A 9,918-nucleotide genomic window follows, 5' to 3' on the forward strand; every position below is an offset into this window, starting at 1 on the left:
CTGGAAACATTTTTGTTTAACTTCAGGCTGGAAGCAACCTGACCCACTCGCCCCCATTGTGTTCTGTGAGAAATGGCAAGGTAACCTCTTTAGTTCTGTAAAGCACACAACTGTTAACTTTTAAAGAAGAGAAAGTATTTCGGCTTTTAAAACTATTGGTATAGAGAAGTGAAAACAACCTCCCTAGTCTGTGTGTTCTGCTGAATCTGGCAGGTTTTTTTTTTTTTTTTTTTTCTTTTTAAATAAATTAATTACCTTAATATTTCTGCCTCTAACTCACTAGTCTTTTAAAATGTTACAAGTTTTCTTATTCCCAGGCCATTAAAGAGTGTTGGGAGTCTCTAACAACCTACACCTCCACTGAGAAATTTCCCTTCCAGGAGCACCATGGACTGTGAAGAGTACAGGGCACTGTTCCTGAAATGGATATGTCTAGCTCTCAGTTTATAAAGACTGGTACCCACCTTGAAGTAGGTGGTGTCCCTATTAGCTCATCTGAGAGGCAGATGGAGCATCACTGCTATGTCTTAGTGACAGCTTTGAAAGACTCTGATATCTGCCTGGTTACAGCAAGATTATTGCCATTCTGAATTAAGATGTTTGAAGAAGAATCAAGACTGAATGCATCAGGAAAAAAAAAAAAAAGACTAAGACTGGTCTTAGCCTTTACCCTCCTCTCTTGTCCCCAACTACTTTTATTTTTACACTAACTAGAGAGCAAGTTATTTTGATTTCGAGCCTTGAAATGGACAAAAGGTTGTTTGTCTCATAGTCTGCTCTGAGGAAGGGCTTCATTGGTAAGAGACTGAAGGCAGCTTTCCCTGGCTTCAGATACTCAAACATTGATGACCCATTTGATGAACAAAAGCTTTAAGGCTCTTGTGGTGCATCATTAAATGCGCTTCTGAAAACAAGTAGTGTGGAAGAGGAAGCACCACAGGAGTTCAAACTATTTGCCAGTCTAAGGTGAAAGCTCCGAGGATTCATCACAGCCCTGGAAGATGCTCAGTTTGCTGGTCTAGAAACTACAGATGTGCTTTGGCCTTCAGGTCCAGGATTGACTGCATCTGTGAATAAGAAGGTTTTCCTGGCCTAGGTCTTGCAAGTGAGGTGTTTGTCCTCACCAGCTCCTTGTACTTGGAGTGCAGTGCTCCAGGCAGATGGGCTGCAGGGGTAATTTGGCAGACCTATAGCAGGGAGTTAAATTTCARCCTCTCTCTTTCTCTGCTTTTTGGCTGTGGCAGAGCTAGTATTTCCTCCAAGACACAAACAAATTATTCCCTTTCCCAAAGAACTGCTTCCTTTTAGGAATCAAACAACCGTCTCCCTGGATCGCTTCATCTGACAGTGTAGTTGGTTTACTAGATTGTCAAAAAGACCAGCACAATCTCACATATGTCTCCTGCCCTTGTGCAAACACCAGAATAAGGATAAACATAATAAAACTTATTGCTGCCAGATGTCATCATTCTGTTTTTCAGGACAGAACCTCCTACAACGAAGCTTGTGAAATCTTTACTGAAGTTATAATAACCAATGTGCTTGTAGTTGGGGAATGGAAGTGACATAAATAAGGCCTATGTAGGGAACAGAGAAATTTGCTTTTTGGACTGTTACTTTTAATGTGCTTGAACCACACAAATGTTCATAGGTTTGGTGGACATCAGTCAGCTTCTTAAATATGGATGGCACTGAGCTTAGTGTTAGCAGTTTCCATATGGGACAGCCTGGTAAAGCACCCATATGAGGCATTATTCTTTTCATAGCTTAACAATGGCAAGCAAAGAAGATGTTTACAATGAGAGGAGAGCCAAGAAAGAAATTAGCTGGGAATAAACTCCGGAGTCACCTGGGAGTGTTAAAAAGGCTATGCTTGGAAATTTGCCAGCTTTTTTAATAATCTGGTCTGAAAGCTTCCAATGAAGAAGAGGATTAAAGCTGTATAAAGATGTAAAAATTGCCAACTACAATGGGTTTTTTTCCAGCAATCTGGAGGCTTTGAGAACTTGACTGTCCTGTGAAGGATTTTGATGCTATTCCACAAGAGCTCAAAGCAGTAAATTATCTTGGAGAAAAGCTCTAGGTGAACATTATTAGCTATATTTTATATCTGAACTTCTAGCTGTAGGTTTTAGGAAATTTTATCAAAGTTGGATTTTTTTCCTGGAAGTATTGCCTTTAGAGCTGACAGTATTTCTCAAGGATTAGGATTATGTATTATGTGAATGTTTGTATATATGATTACAGTCTGGTATATTCAAGACTGTAGAGGCAAAAGAAGATAATCTCTTGATTAGACAAATACAGAGGCAAATACACAACGCACAGCTATCTCTTATTTCACAACATGAGTGCAGCACATTTATGCATAAACACTGATGTGTAGCAATGTTCTACACATAGGATGCACTGGAGGCAAGAGAATAGATAACTGAAATTGGGGCCAGGATGTTTCTTATATTTGGATCCTAAGAAAAAGTTATGTACAACTGCTAGATTTGCAGAAGACTCATAAAACATTCTAGTACTGTGACTTTTACTATATATTGTTGTTCACCTAGGATTTTTATGAAAATAGCTCCTGTTAGAAACAACTACAACAGAGCTCACCAGGATCTCGAAGTACTTGATTATTTTCCAATTGGCTTCTAGCATAAGCTCATAGCAACTACTGAGAAAGTCAGTGCAGGCCCAGTGACTTGCCAAGCTCCGCAGGCTGTATTTCCTTCTCCTGCTAACACTGAGCTGCTGGACTGATGCTGATACAGCCACAGCTATTGTAGGTGCATTTTATGTACATGGGCTAATATTGCCCAGGGTGCTTAATTGTTTTGGTGTTTTTTTGTTTAAATACAGTCTTAAGAATTCTACTTATTTGTACTTGTTCTTCCTTCTGTCAGTTCACTCCCTCCTTTCTTTGCTTGTCCTTTGCAGAACAAGGAGAACAGGCTGGAGACATGTAGGAATTTGGTCAGAAGTTTACCTAGCTTTGTATTTAAAATTCATGCTGACAAAAGAAAGCAAAATTACAGCCAAAATAAAAAAGCAGCCCAAATGCACACATAAAGCAGGGCTGTGTTTAAAACGTTTTGTTTCTAATTCTCCAGAGCATTTTATTACATGCTGCCTTTTAGGAGAGATCTCTTTTGTTTGCGAACAAAGTTATTGCTAAGATTTGGCAGGCACTGCACCATCGCTTGCCTTTCAGCTTTGTTGTCAGCCAGACACGGCCACGATCGTGGGCAGTGCCTCCCATTGCCATTCACCTTTTCTTCTCGAACTGGATGGGGAACGTGGCTGTCTTTTCACATTTCTTGCTGTCTTTCCTTCACTTGTGATTGTCTGGTTGCAAACAAGCTCCATACAGTGAACAACAGCACTTCCAGCACTGCGCATGCTGAGGTGAGAAAAGTCGCTGATACCACATGAAGATGAAAGCTAATTACTGTTTTCAACACTACTTGGAGCATTTAATTTCATGTTAAGTAAAAATGAAACAAAATGCTTTCACAACTCTGCCAGGTTATTTCCTTTGTGGTTTCCTGACAAAGCTTCTATTTCTTTTTTGAATTATCTGCCTGCTTAAAAGAATGTTTTTGCCTTGACTTAAAAAAAACCAAAAAACCTCTAATCCCTAAGAGAACTTCCTCAGTTTAAGAGAATACTGTACTGGCTCTAACAGGAGCAAAGTAGTGATTATTTACACCTAAGTACCAGAAGGTAACAAAAGAAGAGGTTGCATAAAATTAATCTGTTTATTAAAATGTAAATCATAGGTATAAGTAAGATTTTTTTTGGGATATTCATGAATTTGGCAAAACTTATGACAATGAGTGATTACTCGTACTTTGTCAATAAAAATATGTGGCAACTACTTCCTATGAGGATACATGCTACGTGCCTTGCAAAACAAAGAGGCTACATTTTAATGCATTTGCAAACTAGGGAAACGACAGAAGTGCAATCCTTTTGAACCTTTTTCCTTTCTAGTACAGATCCTCAAATTACTAGCCGCTTAATCACTGCATCTGTTGTACTTACTCTTAGCCAACAGTTAACCTTAGTAAGTTATTCCCTTGTGCAAATTCAGTAGTAATTACAGGGGTTGACAGGAGTATGGGGTGCACTCTTCTGCTCCAAAGTATTGCCTCAGGCTTTTCAACCACTAAATATTCTGTTAAAACAGGAAAATTGACACATTTGTATGTGTGTCAATTCTTGCAAAACTGTGGTTTAAACCAGAGTAACAGCAAAATTGTGTCAAAGCCATGAATGTAAAAATCAAAGTGAATAAGCAGGCATATAACTTTAAAATTGTCTCCCTCCTGCTTTTGAGTCACAACAAGCCTTTCTTCTAGTTCTTGTGGGCAAGGGATCGGGAGATACTGTCAGACAGGAGACTTGTGGCTTGAAAAGCAGTTCTAGCACCAGCTATGTGTTTCAAGAACTACAGCCTGTATTATCATTGGTTACTTCCCATTTCAGGTTGGAGAAGAGATAAGAGGCGAGAGAGAGCTGGCTGGGGTTTTCCATGAGCAGGGGAAAACAAGGACTGAATTCTTCTTTAGCTCATGACTAGAAAGAAACTTTAAGCTTTTTATATTTTTTTATGCTGTTAGTGTGCTTATGGAACACAGCAGGACTGGCTTGCTGGTTTATCTATCCTATATCAACCTCATGTTTTTTGTACTTACTAAACTATTCTTAGGCTTCTATTCTTGTATGAAGGTCCAGGCCTCTCTAGAATTACCATTATTGGATACCCACCAGGTTCTCTTAGCATCGCTCCCTCTGCAGTCAGTAAATCAGCAGCCAGCTTACAGGACTTCTGTTAAGACTTATGCCTTTGTGGTGCCCTTGGCGCTTCATCACTGAGCAGCAGAAATACTGCCATGTAATTTCACAAAGGCCTTTCAGAAATAATGTCAGTAGCCATGCTTATAGATTAAGGGTAGGATCCAGGCCTCAATTCTGCTCATAATGCATCACTGTTCATCACAGAGTAGTCAAATTTATAGATCAATACATCCTGCTATGGCAGATTCCTTCGCTCTGTGTTGAAAGGTGTTCATGGCCAGAATTTTATCATCTATATCAAGACCTATGTATTTCCTAAGTTAGACACATTCTCTGTGTATAACACAATGATGCATAGCATCTGACATTTATAGGGGAAAACTCTCAGAAAGAAAAGAGAATTCTTCTCATTGTCACCATTGGTTGTCTATGGTGACATTTTTAGTTACAGACCTGTCTTGCTGATTGAATTATTTAGGATATTGACTTACTTACTGATGCCAAAATTAGTATTTTTGTCCCTAACGTATTTAGAATTCAGAATAAGAATCAAGGTCTTTATATTAATCATCCAGTGTATTAAGTAAAGCATTCATTCATTCACTGATTTAAATGTTTGCCTTTGCTTATAATGTGACATATTTTGACTTCAGTTCTGCAGTAGGGCCTTTTGGGTTTTCATGCTACTTTCTTGATACACTGCAATGCCCCTAACATACTGAGACCCCTTGTTTTCTTCTCCAGTCCTGCCCCAATTAAAAATGAATGAGTTGCCCTTCTCACCTCTCCATGTCACTTGAAATTTCTACTTTCTTTCACAATAATCAGTAGTGTTAAATCCTATTATTGGAAATGAAACTTTCCATCTTTTGCCTGTTGAGTTGCTGCAAATCAACTATCAAACCCAATTCTTGAAGGACAAAAACAGTTTCTTTATAGTTCCCTGTTCAGTTTCTCCTTTAAATTACTGGGTCTGTTCATGTAAATTCAAGCAAGTAGGGTTACTCATTTCTAATTTTGTCACTAAAAATGAGTTGCTTCACCTCTTACTGCCTGTACTGGAACATCAAACAAGCAACTAGAAAATTTTTCTTTTGCCCTATACCACTGTACAGAGCAGAAGTACTCTGCTGTGTTCTACTGAAATCTTACTCAGAAATATGTCTACTTTGCAATACCAGGAACTGGAACACAGTACTGCTGAAATCCCCTCCAGCAGAATGTGCTTTTTTGTGTGAGAGAGAAAGGTTCTGCATTTCAGAGAACATTGATCTTTTTGAGGATTTTGAAACTGAATTTAGCTGTATTTATATGAATGGACTTTCAAACTTGTTCCTTTCCTTGCCTCTTAAAATTTTTCAGTCTTTCTGATAAAATCTTCACACCATACAGCTCCCAAGAGAGATGTGGAAGTGTGGAAAAGGATATATATTATTTCATCTGTGGCTCAAGCCATGCTTGAGTTAGTCCCTAGATAAGATATGGATGGTTAGTGTTGTGTTGATCACAAAGTAGTACTGTTCAGATAAGCCTTGGAAATTCTGGATGTTTACTCAGTGAATAGTATCTAAGTTTCTTGCAAAACTTTCTGAAAGAGCAAGCTGTTTGTGGAATGCCTAGTTCTATAATTTCTACCTTGGGTTTACCCAAATATCTCAAAATACCTTTTCTGACTATTTTGTAATACTTCTGTTTCTGATATTACTCAAGAAATGCGCACGTATAGATGTAGGAGAGGACCATGCTAATTAAAACTTTGAATGTGCATTAAATAGAGTCTCTAATTTTTATTGAGTTCTGAACATGTATTCAGATTGCTTTGCTATTAAAAAATGCATTTTTTCTCTCCCATAGCAGATATGCAGTTCCAGTTAAAATCACATCTAATTTAAATAAGTTATTTCCCTATTGAAAAACAAAAAATACTGCCACTTATTTGAGACCAACTGTTACCAGTCATGTGAAGTCTAGTTCTATTTTGTTAATAATCCCCCATACCTAGTTTGTTCCCCAGCCTGCAATAATCACCTTAAAATTTACTGCTTTACTTTCACCGTTAATTTTCCTATTGTATGGAGACTGTAAATGTAGCTTGAAAAGATCTTTATGCCATAGCACTTTATTTTCAAAGTTTCTCTTCTCTTCTCTTCTCTTCTCTTCTCTTCTCTTCTCTTCTCTTCTCTTCTCTTCTCTTCTCTTCTCTTCTCTTCTCTTCTCTTCTCTTCTCNTTCTCTTCTCTTCTCTTCTCTTCTCTTCTCTTCTCTTCTCTCTTTCTTTCTTTCTTTCTTTCTTTCTTTCTTTCTTTCTTTCTTTCTTTCTTTCTTTCTTTCTTTCTTTCTTTCTTTCTTTCTTTCTTTCGTGATCTATGTCTGATCTTAGAGATGCACACTTTGAAGCATTTTTTCTAATATTAATGGGTTTTGGGAAATAGGAAAGAGGACAGTGAGGTTTTCTTTCTAATATGTACAACTCATAGAAAGGCCTAAGAGGTCTCTGTGGCTTTGTATTCTAGAGAGTAATTCAGAGCTTTTAAAAGTAAGCTTCTGCTCTGATTTACTCCCAAGAGGAATGTTTCTCTGTCTATTAATAACAGAGAGAACCCTGCTTTCTAATCTAGTGTTGTGTTTCCTTGGTCTTCCTGCAAAGAAAAGCTCTTTTTCTATCTGCATTAGTCTTTAAAAATTAGGACGTTGGGACATATAATTTTTTTTCCCTTTTATCCTGCTATGCAGTGCCCACATCTAAACAGGACAGAGCTTTGTTTGCTGTGACGTTCTTCCTCTTTGTGTCTAGTTCTGCATTCCAAATACTGTTTCATCTTCTCACAGTTACGGCACACGTTAGGCAGAGAACAGTCTCTGGACTGAAGCAGCTCCACAGACCGTTAGTCTCATTATTGAACCTTAACTTAATGTTCAGACTGTTGATTAGTAATTGCTTAGCATAAAATGTTCGCTTGTCCTCATGCCTTTTTTTCTCCATTAAGGTTTAGTTATTTGTAAATGGAATAACTGCTGGCCAGTAAACCTATTTTATGTATTTTCTTGTTCCCTCTATGACCTACTAGCTACAGATATCCACAGATTTTCAAAGATGTTCATTAGATATCTTATTTTAATATATTAGATATTAAAATCCCCAAAGATAAATTTCTCTGCATATTCCCTGCATTATTTGGATGGTGTCCTTCAAGAGGTATACACATTTTGCTATTGATCCTGCAGATATAACTTAAGGGAATTTAGCTTCTGCAGTGGCTTTCAGATTCTTTTTCCCAACTGATTTGTAGACTACTAAGAATCATCCTGTATGTAATAATCCAGGTGCAATTCCTATATGACACTTCTGATATTCTACTTCAATACTCCAATAATACGTCCATTTTTTCTCTCTTTTTTTTTCCCCCTCCTTAGTCACTTTGGGTAAATCTGTTAGTAGTCCATGAATATGTAAAGTTTGAAAGGGGTTAAAAAAACCCTGTTCTGACTGATGGGAAAATGGAGATGAAGTACTCTTATGCTGGTACTTACAGTAGAAATAGCAGTATGTACTAATTTGGTCATAAGTAAATGCAGCAGATTCTGGCTAGTGTTGCCTACAGGATTCACAGCAAAACACACATTCAACTGAGAGGCAATTGTCTATTAAGCAAACTACCAGATAAGGCACCAGAAAAACTCCAAATATAGTTGTATTTTGAGAAACCATAAAAATAGTTCATTTTGATATAACTCTTTAACAAAAATTTACAATATTAAGCTAACATAGCTCCTTCTATCCTTTTGTCTATAAAAATCAAATGTCAAGGGTAAAAGGAAAATATTTTACAATAAAAAAAAAAGAAAAAATCAACGACTACTGAGGGAAAGGGCAACAAAAGGGCAGCTGAGTGACTGACTGGTTCTCTCTAGCTGTAGTGATTTTTCTTTCTAACTCCTGATTTTCCTGGATGCATCTGTGTGAAAAGCCCACTGCAGAGGGGGAGTGAGGATGACATTCTCGTCAGTGGGATTCAGAACAAAATTAGCTCATCTTCCTCCCTCGCTTCTTCCTTCATGAATTTCTGTGCTGTCACTGTATTAAGGAGACACCAGCCTCGTACACTATCGGTTTCTACTGCCAAAGTTCAGTAGAAGTTTGAAAAGGCTGTCTGCAGTTGTGTAGTTTTCAAAAATTATAGATCACTATTTTCAAAGAGAATGTTTAATTTGTTCTACAATTCATCATCCTTGTTTCTTTCCTTCCTTTATACAAAATTTCTAATACTCACTGCTAAGAGATGCTTATGCTTGTAATTTACTTCTTGTCCAGCCTTTGTTGGCTGTTTTCCCTCACGGCAAATGTCTAGGGATATCTCTGATATTGTTAGGGCTAACTGGCAGGCAGGAGTCTGGTAGTCTGCTATATGAAAGAGAACTTAAGAGTTGTTAACTGTTTGCCTCTGTGAGATGGATAGATGTAGAAGATCACCTATAATTCTCTCTCCAAGGTGGTCTCTGGGCTGTTGGTGGCTGGGCAGCACTGTGCTGTTGAGGTAGATTAGACATCAATTTCATAGGGCTAGAGGGATCCACCTTCATTTTTATCAGTGTTTTTCTTTCAAGAGCGTTTTTGATAGGCACTAGGGTTAGATGGTAAGGAGGAGGATGCAATAAAAACAACCATAGAAAATTACAAAAAATGTGATTATAGAAAATGCTCGTTTCTAAGTGCCGTAACCTGCAGATTGATAGATGGTTGGAGAACGATTATTTGCACTCTTTTTAAGAGAAACACTTCAGAAATTATGTAGATAGTTCCGATTTTTTTTGTTGGTCATGTGTGCTTATCTCAGCATTCTTTTCAGTCTCTTTTAAAACTTCAATGAGATTTTTGGAAGAAAATAAAATTAGCATGTGTACTAACATTGTTCTCAAGTATAAGTCCTTTCCCACACTCAGGTCCTTTTTTTTTTCTTTTTTTTTTTCTTTTTTTTTCTTTTTTTTCTTTTTTTTTCTTTTTTTTTCTTTTTTTTCTTTTTTTTTCTTTTGGAAAATGTAATTCTAAAAACATTTTCCAGCTTCCAGGGGAAAGCTTTCCAGTTACACCAGTGAGGATTCAGCTGACGTAAAACTTGGAGTG

The sequence above is a fragment of the Nothoprocta perdicaria genome, unplaced genomic scaffold, assembly GCF_003342845.1.
Source record: "Nothoprocta perdicaria isolate Ctin4 unplaced genomic scaffold, notPer1 scaffold_100, whole genome shotgun sequence".
Classification (NCBI taxonomy): Eukaryota; Metazoa; Chordata; class Aves; order Tinamiformes; family Tinamidae; genus Nothoprocta; species Nothoprocta perdicaria.